The sequence below is a fragment of the Solanum dulcamara genome, chromosome 5, assembly GCF_947179165.1.
Source record: "Solanum dulcamara chromosome 5, daSolDulc1.2, whole genome shotgun sequence".
In the NCBI taxonomy this organism is placed as follows: Eukaryota; Viridiplantae; Streptophyta; class Magnoliopsida; order Solanales; family Solanaceae; genus Solanum; species Solanum dulcamara.
In genome coordinates this window covers 17,024,443-17,046,817 of record NC_077241.1, presented here as the reverse complement: position 1 = coordinate 17,046,817, position 22,375 = coordinate 17,024,443, and the positions used below count along the sequence as shown (strand labels likewise).

At 35.5% G+C, this 22,375-nt stretch overlaps 1 pseudogene; it reads right to left on the bottom strand.

Annotated features, from left to right (window-relative positions):
- Positions 1-6,160: 6,160 nt before the first annotated feature.
- On the bottom strand, positions 6,161-19,168 carry LOC129890497 (uncharacterized; annotated as a pseudogene).
- Positions 19,169-22,375: the final 3,207 nt, after the last annotated feature.

Here is a 22,375-nt window from a genome sequence, read left to right as displayed (position 1 = left end):
TATGACCGTTAAGGAGTATAGTCTAAAGTTCATCTAGCTGTCCAGATATGCTCTAGAGATGATTCCAGATATGAGGTCGAAGATGAGGAAATTTGTCTCCGGATTAGGAAGACATGTGAAGAAGGAGTGCAATGCGGCATTGTTAATCTCCGACATATATATTTCAAGATTAATGGTGTATGCTCAACATGTGGAGGATGAGAAGAGGAAAGACAGGGAGGAACATCTGAGCAAGAAGGCAAAATCAGCGGGACATGAGAATGAACCAAGGCAGAACAAGGGCAACAAGTCCTTCTTCCAAAAGAGGCCTTCTAACTATGCCTCATCCACCGCAAGTGCACCTATGCTGCATAACAGGTATGATCGGCAGGGACAAAGTCACCAGAATATCAGATCTCAGGGTTCTCAATCCCAGGCTAGCGTGGGTCAAGGTTCTCAAGGAAAGCCACCATGCGGCAAGTGCGATAAGCTCCACTTGGGAGAGTGTAAAGCGGGAAGGGTTGGTTGTTATAAGTATGGCTAAGTGGGCTATTTTCAGAAGGAGTGTCCAATATGGGGAGACAGAGCCCAGTTTTATACCACCGCACCACTAGCTAGAGGTAATCTGAAGAGCACTACTTCAGGTACAAGTGGAGGTACAAACCGTCTATATGCCATGGGTAGTCGCCAAGATCAGGAGAACTCCCCAAACGTCGTAACGGGTATGATACGAGTCTCTTTTCTTGATTGTTATGTTTTGATGAATCCAGGTGCCATACTATCTTTTGTGACTCCTTACGTGTCTAGTAAATTCAATAAAATTCCTGAATGTCTTCTTGAGCCTTTCAGTGTAGCTATTCCTATCGGTGATTCTGTTTTAGCTGAGAGAGTCTATAGAGATTGCACTGTGTCAATCCATCATAGGGATACCTTGGCCAACGTAGTTGAGTTGGACATGGTTGATTTTGATGTGATCCTTGGCATGGACTGGCTCTATGTCTGTTATGCCTCTATTGATTGTAGGACTCAGATTGTCAAGTTCAAATTCCTGAATGGGGCTTTAATAGAGTGGAAGGGTAGTCTTGTCGTGCCTAAGGGTATGTTTATTTCATACCTTAGGGACAAAAAACTAATCTCAAAAGGGTGTATTTATCACATCGTCCGAGTGAAAGATGACAGTATTGAGCCTCCATCCCTTGATTCGGTCTCGATTGTCAATGAGTTTCCTGAAGTCTTTCCCGAAGATCTACCCGAAGTCCCTCCTAGTAGGGAGATCGACTTTGGGATCGATGTACTTCCTAGTACCCAGCCTATCTCTATCCTTCCATATAGAATAGCTCCTGCTGAGTTGAAAGAACAGTTGAAGGACTTGTTAGATAAGGGATTCATTAGGCCGAGTGTCTCACCATGAGGTGCTCCCATCCTATTCGTGTGAAAAAAAGATGGTTCCCTTAGAATGTGTATCGACTACAGGTAACTAAACAAGGTCACCATAAAGAACAAATACCCTCTCCCCAGAATAGATGATTTATTTGATCAACTTCAGGGTGCCACTTGTTTTTCAAAGATAGACCTAAGATTGGGCTACCATCAATTGAAGGTAAGGGAGTGCGATATACCAAAGACAGCTTTTTAGACCCGTTATGGCCACTTTGAATTCTTAGTTATGTCCTTTGGGTTGACTAATGCCCCTGCAGCTTTCATAGACCTCATGAATCGAGTATTTAAGCCATATCTTGATATGTTTGTGATTGTATTCATAGATGATATTTTGGTTTACTCCAAGGATGAGGAGGATCACGCCTATCATCTTAGAGTCGTCTTGTAAACTTTGAAAGACCAGGTATTGTATGCAAAGTTCTCTAAATGTGAATTTTGGCTTGCATCAGTGGCTTTTCTCGACCACATTATATCTGGAGATGGTATTCAGGTTGATGCTCAGAAGATTGAGGCAGTGAAAAATTGGTCCAGGCCCACATCCCCAATAGATATAAGAAGCTTCTTAGGTTTGGCTGGCTATTATCGAAGGTTTGTTGAGGGATTGTTATCCATATCATCACCATTGACCAAGCTAACCCAAAAGAAGGCTAAGTTCCAATGGTCCGATGCTTGCGAGGAGAGTTTCCAGAAATTGAAGACCAAACTGACCACTGCTCCTATTCTAACCTTGCCCGAGGGAATAGAGGATTTTGTGATCTATTGTGATGCGTCTAGAGTTGGTTTGGGCTGTGTGTTGATGCAGAGGGGAAAAATGATAGCCTATGCTTCAAGACAAATTAAGATTCATGAGAGAAATTACCCAACTCATGACCTTGAGCTGGCAGCTATGGTATTTGCTCTTAAAATTTGGCGCCACTATTTTTATGGAGTGCATGTTGACGTGTTCACCGATCATAAGAGTTTACAATACGTCTTCAACTAGAAGGAACTCAATCTAAGGCAAAGGAGATGGCTTGAGCTACTCAAGGACTATGATATGAGCATCCTCTACCATCCAGGTAAAGCTAATGTTGTTTCTGATGCTCTTAGAAGGTTGTCTATGGGTAGCACTGCCTATGTAGAGGAGGGGAGGAAAGAATTGGCTAAAGAGGTGCATAGACTAGCTCAATTGGGAGTTTATCTTGAAGAGAATAATGAAGGCAGAGTTAATGTTCGGGATGGGTCTACATCCTCACTCATGGCAGAGGTAAAGAAGAAACAAGACCAAGATCCTATCCTTCTCCAATTGAAGGAAGTTGTTCACAAACAAAAGGTGATGGTTTTTACCAAAGGGAGAGATAGTGTGTTGAGGTACCAAAATAGATTGTGTGTCCCAAATGTTGATGATGTGCGAGAAAGGCCAAAGTGCATAGTTCTAGATACTCTATTCATCCTGGCACTATAAAGATGTATCATGACTTGAGAGAAGTTTATTGGTGGAGTGGAATGAAGAGAGATATCACGGAATTTATTTCCAAGTGCCCGAATTGCCAACAGGTTAAAGTTGAGCATCAAAGGTCATGTGGGTTAGCTCAAAATATAGAAATTCCAGAATAGAAGTGGGAGATGATCAATATGGACTTTATTACGGGTTTGCCGAGGTCCCGAAATCAACATAATTCTATTTGGGTGATTGTGGATAAGATGACAAAATCGGCTCACTTCTTGGCAGTTAAGACTATTGACACCACAGATGCCTATGCAAAATTATACATCAAGGAGATCGTCAGATTGCATGGGGTCCCCTTGTCTATCATCTTAGACAGAGGAGCTCAATTCACTTCCCAATTTTGGAGATCCTTTAAGAAGGGACTGGGTTTAAAAGTGAATCTTAGTACGACTTTTCATCCCCAGACAGATGGCCAAGTGGAGCGCACCATCCAGACATTGGAGGATATGTTGATGGCATGCGTACTTGACTTCAAAGGAAATTGGGATGATCACTTACCTCTCATAGAGTTTACATATAATAACAGTTATCACGCGAGTATTCAAATGGCTCCCTATGAAGCTTTGTATGGGAGGAGGTGTAGATCACCAATTGGGTGGTTTGAGGTCGGTGAAGTCGAGTTGATTGAGCCTAATTTTGTCCACCAAGCTATGGATAAGGTGAGAGTTATTCAAGATAGGATAAAGACAGCCCAAAGCCGTCAAAAATCTTACATCGATGTGAGGAGGAGAGACTTAGAGTTTGAGGTGGATGATTAGGTGTACTTGAAAGTATCACCCATGAAGGGCGTCATGAGGTTTGGAAGGAAGGGAAAACTTAGTCCTCGATATATTGGTCCTTACTAGGTTGTGAGGAGGATAGGGAGTGTCGCTTATGAATTAGAGTTACCCTCGGAGCTACCCGCCATTCATCCAGTATTTCACATTTCGATGTTGAAGAAATGCTTGGGCGATCCCTCATTGGTAGTCTCCATTGATAGTATTGGAGTTAAGGATAGCTTGTTCTATGAAAAGGTTCCGGTCCAAATTCTGGATCGCCAAATTCGTAAATTGAGAAATAAAGAGATCGCCTCAGTCAAAGTCTTATAGAGAAATCAATTCATTGAGGAAGCCACATGAGAAGCGGAAGAAGATATGAAAGCTAAATATCCGCATCTATTCGTGCCCATCGATGAGGATGTTGAAGGTAATGCCCATTTTCTAGATTTGAATTCGTATGTGCATTTTGAGTTTGAATAGTAATTTATTTTGAGAATATGATTGGTTGAATGACTGAACTCTGATTGTGATTTGTACCTCAAGTCCATCCTTGGTTTACTTGTCATTCGAGGATGAATGATCCCAAGGGAGAGATAATGTAACATCCCCAAAAATTTTCACTAAGATTCGGACCCTTCTTTGCGTGCGTGTAGGATCGAACTCGACTATTGTGAAGTGTATGCATGAGTTAGGATGAGTTCCCAAATAATTGAAGAGTGTTGGAGGTGATGTGGGGTCACAAAGGATCCCTAGAACTAAGTTAAGTCCAAAGAATTCGTCTTGGCTAAGTTTTAGAATGAGTTTGTATAAAAGGTCGACTTTTAATGACCATATCTTTTGAAATATAAAAATATGGGTGGCCCATGACCTATTAAATTAAAGGTCTTCGAGTCTTCTTTCCAACGCCACCAAGATTGTAATTTTTGGAGTTCGGAATCGAAAGTTATGACCATCCTAAGATGAACTAGTACTGCAGGAATTTCAGGCCTGTGTTGTAACTGCAGGAAGCCTGGGCTTGGCGCCGCAGTGGCGGGATGCGCCACTATAGTGCCAGGAATCAGCCTCAGTAGTTTGGTCCCTGGCGCGGCGGGCCACTATTGGATGTGCAGGGTTTTTAAGCCTATTTTCCAAAACCCAGAAAATTTAGGCTTGGCGTTGTAAGGGAGCGATGCACCACTATAGCGCCATAAAATAGCCTCAGTAGTTTGGCCCTTGGCGTGATGAGCCACTATCAGATGTGCAGGTTTTAAGCCTATATTTGACTTGGCGCCGCAGTGGCGCGATGCACCACTATCGCACCAGGAGTGTTTTAGCCCATTTTTCCAGATTTTTGAAGAAAGGGCAAATTGGGTATTTCCTAAATTATATATACATTAGCCTTGGGACATTTTGGACCATTATTTTTAGTACACTCCTCTCTCTAAAAAGCCCTAGAAGTCCTCTCTCTTCTCCTTCAAATCCTTTTCCAACAAGGATTGCTTTCAAGAACTTCAAGAACTTCAAGAATTCAAGCTTTCCATTGAAGACCCAACATCAAGATTTCTTCAAAGTCTTCACCAAGGTATGTAAGGATACTCAAAGCATGGTTTGAGTCCACCCATGTGCCCTACACCTTTTTTGAGGTTAAGTGTTCATAAGAATGGAGTTTCTTGATAGACTTATATCCAAATGAGTCTTTTCATCTATTAATTTGATTCTTGTTATGTTGATGTTGTTGAGCCAAGAAATTTCTAAAATCTTTATGTTAGTATGAGTTGATGGATATGATTTATTAGACATACTTTATTGATTTTCTTAACTATGTTGAATATGTTAAATATGTTAATTTTCTTAAATATGTTGCTCATCTTGAATTGTTGATTTAGAAATCTTGGAGTTGTGATGTCCCAAAGAATTGTTAAATGAATAGAGGAACGATTGGATAGGTTTGTATATTGTTACAAATGCATATTTAACTACTCATGAAAGATACGATTGAGATTGATTGAATAGTATGATTGGAAGAGGTTTGATTGTGATAGAATTGATGATTTGACAAGGTTCCAAATGAGACTTGTCGATATGATTTGATTGAGTTGATTGGATGGAGTTTTATGAGCATTGAGTGTTGGGAGGAGTATCGAGCACCGAATTGGGTAAGAGTAAGTAATAACTCGAATCCAATAACTACATCGCCTAACATAGGAGGGGATTGAACCGTTAAAGTTGGATGTTTCCCCAAAATTATTGTCCTGACATTATAGGACTTGGTTGGATTGGATCCATGACTTTTTTGAGTAAAATAACTGTTGATGTCTGTTTTAGCAAACAACAAAGAAATATCCTTCAATAATTGTTTGTTGGAATTCATCACAAATTCTTTCATTTGAATAGATTGTAAGTCTATCTTCTCTTCAAGAGCTTTGTGATTTTTATTCGCCTAATATATAATCAAATATAACACAAATATTAGAATAACAGTTTTGAAAAAGATAAAGCCTAAAGGCAAGTTAGCTTATACCTTTACAAGTTCTTTTCTTAACTGTATAACCTCTCTGGTCAACATATCTAGACTATGCTTTGATCCTTTCGGCTCTAATTTCAAGATTTCAGAGTGGTAATCACGATGTTTAGGAAGCCTCAATTTAGATATCTCATCTTTACTCTCACTATATTCTCAAACTGAAATTAAAATACAGCAACAAATAGATGTATTAACTTGAGTTGAACTAACATATATATGTGTCATAAATTGTATTAACTTTGTATAGATACCTTACATTTCGTAGGCATGAAGATGTCATTTTCAATATGCTTTTGCCAAGGACTTTCAGCAACTGTTTTCCACCTCAAAATTCTTGGAATAGAATCAGAAATTCGAAGAGCTAAATCTTCATCGACTCTAGAACAACACTCAAAAATCCAAATTTGAAGGGCAGGAGGCAATCCACCTAATCTATAGTACTGATTGATTGAATTAAGCTTGTGCCTCACATTATCAAGCAACTTCTTGTAGACATCTAAACCCCATGGGTAAGAATTGAATTGTCCACTTTCCATAAGGTAGAAATCTCTATTACTAATTTGGTATTCATTGTTCTCATATGAGAACACAAAATCATTAATAAAGAACAAAATAGCTAGTGAAACGGCGGAATCATCATCTATGAATATTTTTGATAAAAATAACTCGCGTAGATGATTCTTTTGAATAGTGATTTATTCAAAAAAATAATTATTCAACAACCGACAAGGAGAATCTGGAACATTGACAGAGCAACCTTCACTAACACAATTTAAGCCTGTAATTAACCCAAATTCCCTAAGACCGAAAACAGCCTCTTCTCATTTAATTCAACAGAAAACACATCATCTGGTGTGTGTTTTAACTCTCTGTTCATAAGGCAATGAATAAGTTGGAGTTGTGTGGTCAATTTTGAAAGGTCAAGAAAGTAACCAAAACAAGTATTCCTAAACAACTCGAGCTGTTTTTCAGATAAAAAAAGTTTTATTTTCTCAATCACGTCATGATTAGTATATGACGACCACCTACTTGAAGAATACAAAACATCTGGATGTCTCCAGAATTTACGATCTTGCATATTAATAATATCAATCTATCACTATAGATAATTATATTTTAACATGAACCCTCAAATAGGACTTAAAACCAACAATAATATAGTAAGCTCAATTAAAATCAGCAGCAATATTTAAAATCAATAGCAACATACTAACCTCAATTAGAAATATGCAGGGAAAGGACACAAAGCATAGGAGACCAAAGTAGTAGAAGAAGAAAATGAAGAAGATGGTCATGATGATCTCAGTTCTCCATTAACAATCAATGATATCCCCTCAAAGTTTTCGTAATAACAACATCTGTGCAGACAAAATTACCCATTTGCCAAAATCTTTTCTTTTTAATTAATGAGTAGCTAATTGGACAAACTTTGTTTGTATCTTTTTATTTGTTGCAGTCACCAAAAGAGGATATAAGTTATCTGTAGAAATTCTTCTTGATGTACGTAGGTGGGAGGGTTCCCCTTCATTTTCAGGAAGATTTTTGTGGAACTTTTGAGGTATACTTTGAACTACCCTGTATACTTGAAAAAATGACAATTTTAGCTTATTTGCTGCTCATATGCTCTTTTTGTTTAAAAGAGCATAAAATATAATACATAAATTAAAATAAAATAGACTATAATGAAAGTATCAAATACACAAAAAAATTTACTTTTGTTCTTTACAAATCACTGTCTGTAATTCTCTTCTAATTCAACTTTAATGTGTGTGTAATACACATTTTAGTTGAAAGTTTAATTCATTTATGTGGTGTACAGATCACTGAAGACTTTTTTCATTAGCTACAGGTTTCATTCATATCTAATTATCTTCTAATTCAATTTTAATTTGTGTGTAATACATATAGTTTAAAGTTTAATTCATTAACAAAATAGTAAAAATAAGTTTATACCTTTAGAAAATAATATGCATGCCAAGAAAGAACAAACAAACAAAAGTAAGGACCATTTTGTTCCTCTTTATTTCCTTTTATAAGCAAAAACTGCAATTGTGTATACAATAGAAGTGATTTATCAAATATCAGCTCATACTTGGAGAAAATCCTAGTAAAAATTAAACCAAAAATATATGCCCAATGTAATCCGACAAGGATGATGTGTACACAGTCTTATCCCTACCTTTTGAAGATCAAGAGATTGTAACTGATAGAACCTCGGCTTAAATAAAGCAAAAATGATATATTTGAGAAGAATGAATTCATTCCCTCATAGCAGTAATCAAATACTAGATGTGTTGCCTGTGATTTGCACCAAAAAGAACAGAAGCAAAACTAGTGAGAATGTTCAGCAGGACTAATAGATATATGTGGCTTCTTTGTGGAGTACAAGCTTGTAACTCGTAAACATACATAATTTTAACTAAATACAGATCGAGTAGAGCCACATTTCAATCAATTCGTTAATTACGCCTTAGAGCAAAAACTGAATACATTCCTCTATACTCGTGATAATAGAATCAGTATACTTGTAGAATCTTAATATCATATGAGCATGTTCTTTAGAAATATCATAAGGATAGTTATACAGTCAAACTAGATTCCAACACTATCTTTGGAAACAAAACAAGATAGACCTTTGGTGAACCATCCTAATTCTCTTCTAATTCAACTTTAATGTGTGTGTAATACATATTTTAGTTCAAAGTTTAATTCATTTTTGTGGTGTACAAATCAGTGAAAAAATATTTTTCAATTAACTACAGATTTCATTTTCTCTTCTAATTCAACTTTAATGTATGTGTAATACATTTTAGTTCAAAGTTTAATTCATTTATATTTATTTATTTAAAAAAAATTGCAACACAAAAGATCTAACAATTCCTGGCAAAACTTCCAACAATCACTGATATAATAAACTTGAGCAAATAAATTTAGACTATAATAATAGTATCAAATACACATTTTTTTTCAACATCTAGCACACAAGTTCGAAACAACAACAAACTAAGAAAATACACATAAACAAATTGAAAATGCTATCAGTTAAATAATGTGTTGGTAGAATGACATATTAGATATAGACTTTCCGGCAGAATCGTATTTTTGCACAATCGATTTCAAGTTTTTGGATTCTTCTCCTGAGCAACTGTAGGTCTCAGTTTCTTTGACTGAAATTGAGAAGGTAAATTCTCAAAATTATCATCACTGTCAACAACTTTCTTAGATGTCGATGCAATATCAACTCATTTTCTTTTCGATTTAGATTTAGAACTCAACTCAGTGGTTTTTTTCTTACTTCTACCACCCTTTTTCTTCACATGCATTGCTTGAAAATTTTGATTAACTTCACCACCAACTTTTTTTGGAGGTTGATTTACAGAAATTCCCAAACTAAAAGTAGGGCCGCTATTCACTTCACCACCACCGGTTGAATCAACAATTCGAATTCGTGGTTTTCTTCTAGGAGATTTCTGACCTTCCATTACAATTGTGCACCTAAAACCTACGAATTCCATCTGAAACAAAAAAAAGATGAAGGAATAAGGAAAGAATGAAGAAGCCCTCAGAGAAGATAAAGAGAGAGACCCAGAAAAATGAAGAGACGCCCTAAGAGAAGAGAAAGAGAGAGGGCCAGAAAAATAGAAAAAGCCCTAAGAGAAAGAGAGAGATAATGACGCCCTTTTTCTTTTTCCCAAATAAAAAAATATATATAATATCTTATTTAATTAAAATATTATTAGTAATTGTTAAAAATGATAATAAAATAAAAGTATGTTTAAAAATGATAAATATTTTTTAAAACACATTCAATTAAGTAATTTTTCCAATATAAAAAAAGTATGGATATAAAGAAAACAAATACCGATAGCCTTTTCTCATGACCATAACAAATGAGTATCAGTAAAATACAATTTTTTTCTTGTAGGTATTCATACTTGAAAATTATTATATGTGTGTGACATTAATAATAATTATTATAAATAATTTAATATTTTATTTTTATATGTAATATATTTCTTACAAAATGTTATAACACAATATTTGAGTATAATTATTATAAAGGAGTTACAATGAATGTACCACTCTAATAGATGTCATTATTATATTAGGCAGGATACTATCGGTGGTGGAGCCACCTTTTGGTTAAGGAGTTCATCCGACTCCTTCAGCAGAAAATTATATAATTTATAAAAGTTTAAAATAATTTTTTATGTATATAAAATAGATGTTGAATTCTTTTCGACTAATTCATGTATCTACTTATTAAAATTTTGATTATTCTTATTTAAAATTCTGACTCCGTCACTAAATACTATTATTAAAAAAGTATAATATAACATAAAAAATCGATTATGAAAAAATCGTACTATTATAATAAAATATTATTATAACAAGATTGGTTTATATCTGGTTGAATGTGAAACAAAAAGTAAGTGAAGTTAAATTAAATTATTTGAAAGATGATTAAGTTGTATTTGAACTTGAATTTTATATAAATTACAGGGTAAAAAGTAAGTGAGGTTAAATTAAATTATTTGAAAGATGATTAAGTTGTATTTGAACTTGAATTTTATATAAATTACAGGGTAACTCACTTGAGTGAATTTATAATTTTATTTGAAATACTCTTCAATCAATTTTTCTTCTTAAACTTAAGATAGACAAACTGAAAAATAAACATTGACCGACAGGTAGAATTTCATTATTTGCAAAGTATGTGAAAATGATGTATATCCAGATGCCTCTAATGAAGATATATATATATATATATATATATATATTGCAAAATGGGTGTCCTCTTTGGCACGGCATTTACTTGAAATACTCTTCAATCAATTTTTCTTCTTAAACTTAAGATTGACAAACTGAAAAATAAACATTGACCGACAGGTAGCATTTCATTATTTGCAAAGTATATGAAAATGATGTATATCCAGATGCCTATTATGAAGATATTTTGTTTTTTCTTGCAAAATCGGTGTCCTCTTTGGCACATTTGTCAAGGCACGTACGTAGTTATTACTAAGCTCTGTTTTTCTAAATTTGTGTCATTCTTTCTTTTCATCCTTAAGAAATTTTTGCATTGGTTTCAAGTCTTGATAAGTAAGACATTGTGTCAGCCAAGAAAAATGTAAGAGTGGATAAACATTAAAGTACAGAAGAAGCTTATCTTTTCTTTTTGTTGTAAATATAGGATTGTATCATTTAAAATAAGATTTCTTGAAACGTGTATTTCATACGATCAGTACAAACTTTTTAGATTAAAAAAATATAAAAAAAATATATTAGTAATGAGGAACAAAATTTGAAGGGGAAAGTTGCAAGCTAAACGATGAATGGTGAGCATATTTGATTTTTGAAAGCATAATAATTATTATCTGAATATGCAAAATTGAATAACTAAATTTAATTATTATGAGATTAATGGTGCTATAACATACAACAATTAATTTACATGACCGATTTTGCAGAATAATCTTATAGACTAGGCAAATGTGCCTCCGATGCACATAAATAATACTGGCAGGCGTGTCACTCCTTCCATACAATATTGCGTGCTACTCTGATCTATATAACATGCGCGCAACGCTGATTCCAAATCAACAACTCCACATATCAAGGCAATGCATGCATAGAATAACGCAATTCTACAACTATTTCAAGTTGCCTTTTCAATCTTCCAGCTCATATAAACATCTCATATTAACGCAAAATACAGTTAGAATCACAATAATCAAAAGATATTGCCATAAGTTGATTCTAAATCTGTAAAGAAGAGTAAAGTCATCAACTGGCACATTTATGAGTCAAAACAAGTCAGAAGTCATATCAATCATGATATTAAGGAAATGAATCATCTCAAACAAGTCAAAATGTGCAGAATAATCTTATAGACTAGGCAAATGTGCCTCCGATGCACTTATATAATACTGGCAGGCATGTCACTCCATTCCAAACAATATTGCATGCTACTCCGATATATATGAAATATAATGCATAATGTACAGGCGCGCAACTCTGATTCCAAATCAACAACTCCACATTTCAAGGCAATACATTCATAGAATAATGCAATTCTTCAACCGTTTCAAATTTCCTTTTCAATTTCCTGACCCATATAAACATCTCATATTTACGCAAAATACAGTTAGAATCACAATTATCAAAAGATATTACCATAAGCTAATTCTGAATTTGTAAAGAAGAGTAAAGTCATCAACTGGCACATTTATGAGTCAAAATAAGTCACAAGTCATATTGATCATGATATTAGGGAAATGAATCATCTTAAACAAGTCAAATGTCACACTTCGAATCTAAATCGTAGGCGTGATCGGCACTTGAAAATCATTGTTGGTCACAAGCAAACTTTTGGCCTGGCTGACTATTGAGAGAAAGAGTTATCTTGATAATAACAATATATGGTAGTGAGCAATTTTAAATACTTAAAAGCAAACTTATAAAAGAACTATCTGAAATGCTCAGAACATAATGTAAAAGATATTGTTAAAACATAAATTTGAAATACTGGATTGAATCTCTTCTCTATCTGCGAAGTATCTAAATAACATTGGATTTGTACCAGGACAAGCCCACGGATACCTTAAAAAACTAGTAATAATAAAAAAAAAATACATGACTATAAAGGAGCTCCTCCAAAAGCAAGGAGGTCTCGCCAAAAGCTGATGAAAAGTGATCTTCAATGATATGCATTTTGATGATCTCTGGCACCTGTGTCTGCATCATAAAAAGATGTAACTTCGAATGACGTTAATACATGAAATGTTAAGATGGCTGCATAAAACAAATACCTGAACTAATAGAAGCAACTTTAAAATAAGATAACTTTACTTTCTTAGGGAGTTTCTCTAACTAACAACTATCACTATGAGCCTCGTGATGATATAACGTCTTGCCCACTCTGCTAGAGCCATCCTATACCTTACTGGGATATAAGACAAAATTTAACTTATGGATCCATCTTATGAGCCTTCTTGGAGGCAATGAGGAGTCACCCGACTTTCGGTATGATCCTATCCTACGCTTGTTACGTAGTTTATGGGACTTGAGTTGTTTGAACTCTTGCTCAACTCGGTGATCAATACTACTCCCAAAACCTTGCAATTAGATGCTCATACTAAAACTGTGGGTAAAAACTCAAAATGCTTGTTTTAGCTTTCTTTGAAACTTTAACTCATACTGGTAAACTTCTTTCTCAAAATAAAAGAAATACGAAATGCTTTAATTCAACCAATTATGAAATTCATGTACAAAATCAATAACGCAACTTCACAATCTAAACAATGCACTTGGAACACTCATGTTCCCTCAAAACTTTTTTTACTCTTACATGAAATAATCTCTTCATCTTAAAACGATGCATAATAGTAAGCAGTGTAATAAATCAGTAAGGGTTTATGTAAAACTATGCATGAACAATAATTCAATAATGAAAATTACATGAATAAGCACAATCTTATTAAACATATATAGGACTCAATAATAAGAATCAAAACTCAATAAAATTGGGCCAGAACTCAAACTTGAACTCATACAAACTTAATTGAGTTGTAGGGCATGAGGAAAAACTTAGTCCAACACTATGATTAGCCTTACATGGAAGAACGATGTTCTTGGCGAAACTCGCAGAACTCTATGAATACTCTTGAACCTAGCTTTTTCTCCTCTCCAATCCTTGGTCTAAGTCTTCTATATGTTAATGAGGGAAAATGTTTCATAGGGTAGTGATAAGGGGCTTAATTCAGTCCCAAAATGTCAAGATTTTGACTAAGGGGTGGGAAAAAATAAGAATGCCCTTCATTAAAACTCAGCAGAGCCGTCTATGGGTCATCCTACGGATCGTTCAACCTTCCATGGAGCATAGAAGACCCTTCATAAAAGCTACTTCTAGTTATTAGAGTTACTAGAAATTGTAGGGATTAGGCCCATGGGTTCCTTCTACGGGTCGTGGACCCTCCTATGAGTTGTGCAAGCTACTTGTGGAAGAGTACAAGGTTTATCTAAGGTTTGGGTCTACCGACCACTTAATCGTCGTAGACCCTCATAAGGGTCGTAGGTCCTGATCTTAGAAAATTGGTACACTTAGGGGAGCTACTGGAATTGCAGGGTGGACCTACGAGTCCCTTCTATGGGTCTAGACCCTTCTACGGATCATAGGAAATGATTCGTAAAGTAGGTCTGAGACTGGGCTTCAAGGTCTCCCCTATGAAAACTACCTACGGTTAGTAATAACTTAAATTTCACTAAGTCTGGGTGACATACGGTCCCTCTTACGGTCCGTAAAAGGTTTTATGGGCCGTAGATGACACTGTAAAAGTTATCTGAAATAGAAACTCAGTCTTTTTCTCTAGTTTTTTTGGATTGATCTAAGTTAGAATATTTTGGGGAGTTACAGTATCTCCCCCTTGAGATCATTCGTCCTCAAAGTGATGACCAAGCTAAAAATTTACATAAGGCACGAATGCAATGCAAGAATTGAAATACTCAAACACTCAAAAAGACACTAAATTTGAAAGTGGAAAAAGAGTCATATATTATTTAGCTTCCCATATAGCCTCTTCAACAAACAGATTCCTCCATAAAACTTTGACTAAAACAACTTCTTTGGTATTCAACTTGTTAACCTAAAGATAAAAAATCTGAGTAGAAATCTCCTCGTAAGACAAGCTATCCTTAACACTGATGCTCTTAACTTTTTGAGCATAGAAATATGAAACACCGGGTGGATAGATGCTAACTATGGTGGTAGCTGTAACTCATAAGCTACATTACCAACCTTCTCTGTACTCTAATAGGGACCAATGTAATAGGGAGAAAGATTTTCTTTCTTTCTGAATCTCATAACACCCTTCATAGGTGAAACCTTCAAATTTGCCCAATCATTCACCTCAATATCCAAATCTCTTCTCCTAACATTAGTGTAGGACTTTTGATGACTTTGGGCTATTTTCAACCTCTCTTGAATGATCTTCACCTTTTTCATAACTTATTGAACCAAGTTTGATCCTATTAACTCATCTTCACCAATTTTGAACCAACCAATATGTGATCTACATCTTCTCCGATAAAGAACCTCATAAGGAGCCATATGAATATTTGAGTAATAACTATTATTTTACACAAACTCTATTAAAGGCAAGTGGTCATCCAAATTTTCTTTAAATTTAATGATATAAGATCACAACATATTTTCAAGAGTTTGAATAATATTCTTTGCTTGACAATCTATTTGAGTATGGAAAGCGATACTAAAGTTTACCTTCGAACCTAGACCTTTTGAAATGACTTTCAAAAATAGGTAGTGAATTGAGCACCTCTATCTAAGATGATAGACAAAGAAACTCTATGAAGTCTAACTATCTCATAGATGTATAATCTAGCATAATCCTCCGCTAAATCTGTAGTCTTAATCGGCCAAAAATGAGCTGATTTATTTATCCGATCTACAATCACCCAAATGGAATCATGCGATGGACGAGATTGTGGTAAGACTGTGATAAAGTCCATATTGATCATCTCCCTTTTTAACTCTAGAAACTTTATTTTTTGAGCTATACCACAAGACCTTTGATACTCAACTTTGACTTGTTGGCAGTTTGGGCACTTAGAAACAAAGTTTGCAATGTCTCTCTTTATGATACTCCACTAATAGACTTCTCTCAAGTCATGGTACATCTTTGTTGAACCATGATGAATCGAATATATGGAGCTATGGGTCTCTGCCACGATTGTGTCTCAAAGACAATTCACATTCGCCACATAGTCTACTTTGATATATTAACACATCATCTCCCCCTTGTTCAAAAGCTATCAGTTTCTACTTGTGAACATCTTCCTTTAACTGAAGTAGAATGAGGTCTTTGTCTTACTTCTCCTTCACTTCTGCTCCTACTGATGATTCAACCCTATTTTGAACAATGACACCACCTTCATTTGAGTCTACAGGATAAACTACCAAACGCACAAGCCTATGCACTTTCTTAGCTAACTCCTTCATTTCCTCTTCCATATTGGCAGTACTCCCCATGGATAACCTGCTAAGAGCATCATCAACAACATTAGCTTTACTTGGGTGGTAAAACATGATCATATCATAGTCCTTGAACAACTTAAGTCATCTCCTCTATCTCAGGCTCAACTCTTTCTAACTAGAAACATATTAAAGACTTTTTTGGTCCATGAACACATCCACATGCACATCATAGAGATATTGACACTATATTTTCAAAACAAATACTATCGATGCCAACTTTTGAGATCATGAGTCAGATAATTCCTCTCTTAGATCTTAATTTGCCTGGAAGCATAAGCTATAATTTTACCTCTTTGTATCAACACACAACCCATTCCAACTATGATGTATCACAATAAATAACAAAACTTTATGTTCCCTCGAGTAGGGACAATAGTGGATGAGTAGTCAATTTGGTTTTCAATTCCTCAAAACTCTTTTTACAAGCTTTAGACTATTGGAACTTAGTCCTTTTTGGAGTCAACTTAGTCAATGTAGATGATATGGATGAGAACCCTTCTACAAATCTTCTGTAGTAACCGTCCAAACCCAACAAAATTCTTATGTATGTCGGAGATGTGGGTCTGGGCTAATTCTTAACTTTCTCAGCTCTTCTGCGAATCAACTCGAATACCTTTCACAGAAATAATGTAGCCTAGGAATTCCATAAATGAAAGCAAAACTAACACTTAGAAAATTTAGCATACAACTCTCTATCCTTGAGAGTTTGGAGAATAATTTTTAGATGGTTTGCATGCTCTTCCTCATTTCTATATTAGATCAGTATGTCATCGATGAACACGATAACAAACATATCTAGGTACTTCTTAAACACTCTCTTTATGAGATTATTGCATGCTGTAGGAGTGTTAGTCAAACCAAAGGATATAATAAGGAACTCATAATGACCATAATGGTTCTGAAGGCTGTCGGAATGTCACTTTCTCTTACTTTTAACTAATGATAGCCTGATCTGAGGTATGTCTTAGAGAAACAAGTGGTACATTGAATTTGTTCAAATAGGTCATCAATTCTAGGAAGAGGATACTTATTCTTTATGGTGACCTTTTTCAATTGGCGGTAGTCAATACCACATTATAAGGGAATCATCTTTCTTTCGCACGTATAGAACATGAGAGCTCTAAGGTGAGACACTCGGTCTAATGAAATCCTTATCAAGAAGATCTTTCAACTACTCTTTATCTTTTTTAACTCAGTTGGAGCCATTCTATATGGCAGAATAAAAATAAACTGTGTATCAGGAAAGATATCTATTCTAAAGTATATTTCTCTATCATGAGGGACTCTAGGTAGATTATAAGGAAAGACTTCCGAAAACTCATTTACGACTATGACTAGCTGAAGGGATGGTGTCTCCTCAATATTATCCGCTAATATTATCTTTAACTCAAATAATGTGGTAGATACACTTATTTGAAACAAAATTTAGGAAACTCATTTATGACTATGACTGACTGAAGGGATGGTGTCTCCTCAATACTATCCGCAATATTATCTTTAACTCGAACAATGTGGTAGATACACTTATTTGAAACTAACTTTCTAGCTTTAAGGTATGAAATAAAATGACCCTTAGGCATTGCTGGCCTATACTTCCACTTAATAATTGACTCATTTGAAAACTAGAATTTGACAATTCGAGTTCTATAATCGACTGAGGCATAAAAAGAGTAAAGCTAGTCCATACCTAAACCGACATCGAAATCTACCATATCTAACTCAGCTAAGTCGGTTGTGGTGTCTTTATGATATATGAAAATTATACAATCCCTATAGACTCTTTTTTCTAGAATAAACTCACCAATAAGTGTAGAAATACTAAAGGGATCTGGAAGGCGTTCGGGACGGATCCCAAACTTTACAGCTATTTATGGAGTCATAAAGGACAAATTTTCACTAGGATCAAGTAAGGCATAAATATAAAGAAAAAATATTTTAAGCATACTAGTAACAACATCAGGCGAGTTCTCCTGATCTTGGTGACTAACCATGACATACAAACGGTTTGAACCTCTGCCTGGTCCTGAAGTATTACATATTTGGGCCACTCAACTTGACGGTGCTGCTAATGATGATTGACTTATTGCCTCTGTTACCCTACTTTCCCATTGGATAATTCTTTAAGAAGTGGCCCATCTAACCACACTTGTGGCAGTAATTTGAACCAATATGCCACTCCCCTAGATGGGCCTACCACACTTACCACAATATGGATATCGGGAAGATCCTTGAGCTACACTTCGTTGCGATTGAGAATCCTGAGCTCTCAAATTCTATGACTTCTGATCATTATTTTCTAGTTATACATGCACTAGCTAATGATGGTATAGGTCCATATGATGTTTGCTTAAAAGATGGTCGATTTTTATTTTCAGTCCCTTATTTTTTGGACTCATGGTTTGATGTCTTAGATATTTTATTGTGAAACTCCTCCATGTCCTTCAAATTATCCTATTCAACCTTCTGCACATGAATGATTAATATGGCTATATCCATATCCCCAATCAGTATAGCTACCTTACCCTCCTTACTCGACAGTCGAGAGATTCCTGACATGAACAAGCTCATCCTGCTCCTTATATCAGCTACCATTTTCGAAGCATAGCGGGAAAACTAGGTGAACTTGAGGCTGTACTCCTGCACACTCATAGAATCATGTTTTATGTTAAGGAACTCTCTTACCTTTGCTTCCCTTAGCTCTCTGGGAAAGAAAATCCAAAGAAAGCATCTTCAAACACAACCCAACTTAAGAGTGGTACATCCTCTCCCTTTGTTATCTTCCACTAATTGAACCATAACCTTGCAACACCCTTGAGCTTATGTGTAGAAATTGCAACACACTCTGCATAAAAAATAGGCATAACCTGAAATACTTTCTGAAGCTCATACACAAAGTTCTCTGGATCCTCATGGAGTGCAGACCCGGTAAACTCTGGTGGGTTCATCCTTAGAAACACATGAACTATTGAAATATCTGGAGCACCCTGTCATCCTGCTCTCCGTTGGTCAATTTGCACTGTTATATCCTGACCTAACATCTGGATGACATTGCAAAACTCTACATTAGTAACTTCAGCTTGAGGTGGTTCCTCCATAGGTATAGCTGAACACCTTGGTCCTTCAAGAACTTGGGGCTTTTTATAGTTTTCACCCTCTGTTCTTAGTTTTCATTGGATGTCTGACTACTCTTCTAGGAGGCATGATCTGAAAATGTGTAAACACACGAGTTAGAAGAAGCTTTTGTAGAGTTAAATTCTATCACACGAATTAGAGTATGAAAGAAGTGAAACAATTTCTAATGTCCTATAAACTCCCCATTATAGATATGGTACGCTTCACACTATTAAGGATGAATGTACTAGACATGGCTTCATAGACATCTTAGGACTCTTGAACTCTGTGTTCTGATACCAAATTTATCACACACTAAGTTCACACCCTAGCTTAAGATGGACGGTCCCTCATGAAAACTGAGGGTTTTTTTTCTCTCTACGTGAGAGTATTTTTCTCCTCATAATGGGGGATTAGATATGAATAAAACTGCCTAATACGAAGATAACTGACCATGTTGCCAATAATAACTACCACGTTCTCTAAGTTTTCATCCACAGAAAGTACTAAATTGTATAGTTTAATCCTTTTAGAGTAGTGTTTTGATTTGATTTTTGCTGCTCCACCATTCTTATACAAATCAAAAATTCCCAAAGCTTTAAAATTAAAGAAATCCTATGTATTTATCATTGGTATTCAAGATGGCGGACAAAATTACTGATAGACTCAACAAGTTCATTCTTACGGAGGAGGAAAAGGAGTTTATTAAGATTGATGTTCCAGATATCATGTCAAGTATGGAAAATTGTGAAGTAAGTCTGCTCGGAAACGTTATTGCGGACGAACAAGTCAGTGTGTTAGATGTTAAAAACACAATGACGCTTGTTTGGGGAAACCCTATTTGACTGAAAGTTTTACTGGTAGGGAAGAATCTCTTTCAGTTTCTTTTTTATCACAAAGAAGATATGAAGAAGGTGTTGTATGGAACGTCGTGTCTTTGTGATAAATACTTGCTCAAAATACATCAATGGCAACCAACACTCCAAGCTAACTCTCATAGCTTTAACATATGTGAGTTATGGCTTCAATTCTGGAATATACCACGACACTGGATATTTATTGAAGTAGGAAGTAAAATTGGACGTGCTCTCGGAGGGACATTTGATGTCGTGATACTGGAAAATAGAAGTAAAGAGGGTAGACACATGCGCATAAAGTTTCTAATGAGTATTAACAGACCTCTACCGTAAGGAAAGTTAATAAAGATGGGCTTAGAGGAAAAATGGGTGGAATTTCGCTATGAAAATCTGCCATATGTTTGCTACTATTATGGAATACTAGGACATATAGAAATATCTTGTGTTCTCCGTGAGGAAGATATGCAAAGAGGAAATGTCAAACGAGACCAATTTGGCATATGGATGAGGGCTGAAAATCACGAATTTACAGTACGAACTTCAAGACATCAAGGTAATCACAATATGCGAACCCCTGTATTCACGAAGGGTAAAGGGAAACAGATTGGGGGATTGTGTTGAAGGAACTAGATCGAATGAACTAATGCAGACTGATAATGGAGTGAAAGCAAACCAGGATAATGGAAATAATGAGAATATCTATTTTTTTCACCATAAGAGTTATTTAATAAATCAAATTGAGGAACTCTTGTAGCGGGAGGAAACTATGTTGGGCAAAACTCTACATAAACTAGTCAGGGAATTGCTCGTATAGTAGGAAATAATTTGAAATATGGTGATATCAATGATAATTTACGTGCTGGACAATTGGAGGATGACCAGGGAGAAATACATACGATGATGAATCAAACTAAAAATACTATGTACATAGAAAAGCCAATGAAGGGGACTGGATCAATATCTAAAAAATTACAGTAGCCTGCTGCGATGGATGACCGATATTTGCAGATACAATTAGAGGAGATAAGCATGAGAGTATTACTGGTTTGTAAAAATGAACCTGGGAGATACATTTGATCATGATGATCTTGAGAGATATTTTACAAGCAAAATGAGGTAGAATCATGACAACCAAATACAATTGTTGATGCCCTATTAAAGATAGACAAGGCTACAAATTTGGAGTTCAAAAATTAGCAGGTACCTAGTTCACAAAATCTATGTAAGGATTCACCTTCACTAATAATGACTAAAGAAGTAGCTACTTTTCAAATAGCAAGAATGAAGTTGCTAAAAAGAATAGTACCACTGCTAAAGTTGATGGAAATTAAAAAGATTTGAAACGTATGGCTAAAGCTATAGCATATGAAGCTGATAACAAGATTCTGGGAACAATTGGGATAGATAATAATTTGGTTGATTTTTTTATTACTGATCATGTAGAGTGTCAAAATATATGGGAAAAAAGAAAAGGCGAGGATAGTCAGTATAATGACATAAGGTTAAAAAAATAAAAAAATATGGTGGATCGAGAAGCCAGCCCTAAATGGCTTCCCTCTTCACAATGAAGACATTAGTGTAGAATTTTCGAGGCCTTGGGGGGTCTTTGATAGTTCCCTTCTGAAGGAGACAATGCATCTCCACTCCCCTAGTCTGACTTTTTAAAGTGAAACAAAGAATCGCGAATGAATGTTGGTGAGAATACAAAGACAATTACATATGACACACCTAATAAATGTGGATCCTGTGGGACTAGATGGAGGATTATGCTTATTTTGAAATGACGATGTTCAAGTACGTTAATTCAATTCAACCTCCTTTTATATTGAAACATATATACATGATATGATAGTTGATTGTAAATATTGGTATATATTTGTTTACTTAAGTTTTGATAGAGCTATTCGTAGAACTCAATTGTGAGAACTTTTGTATAAATCGAATGGGTGGGGCTCACTGTGGATTATGGAAGGAGATTTCAATGACATTATCGACAATTCTGAAAAATTGGGAGGTAGAATAAGACATATTTCATCTTTTCAAGATTTCAAAAATTTCTTATGGGATGTAGGAGCTATAGATCTATGTTTTAATGGATAACCTTGGACTTGGTGGTGCTTTAGAGAAGATTGATGGAATAATTCAAGAGAGACTAGATAGGTCCATATGTTCTTCAGATTGGAG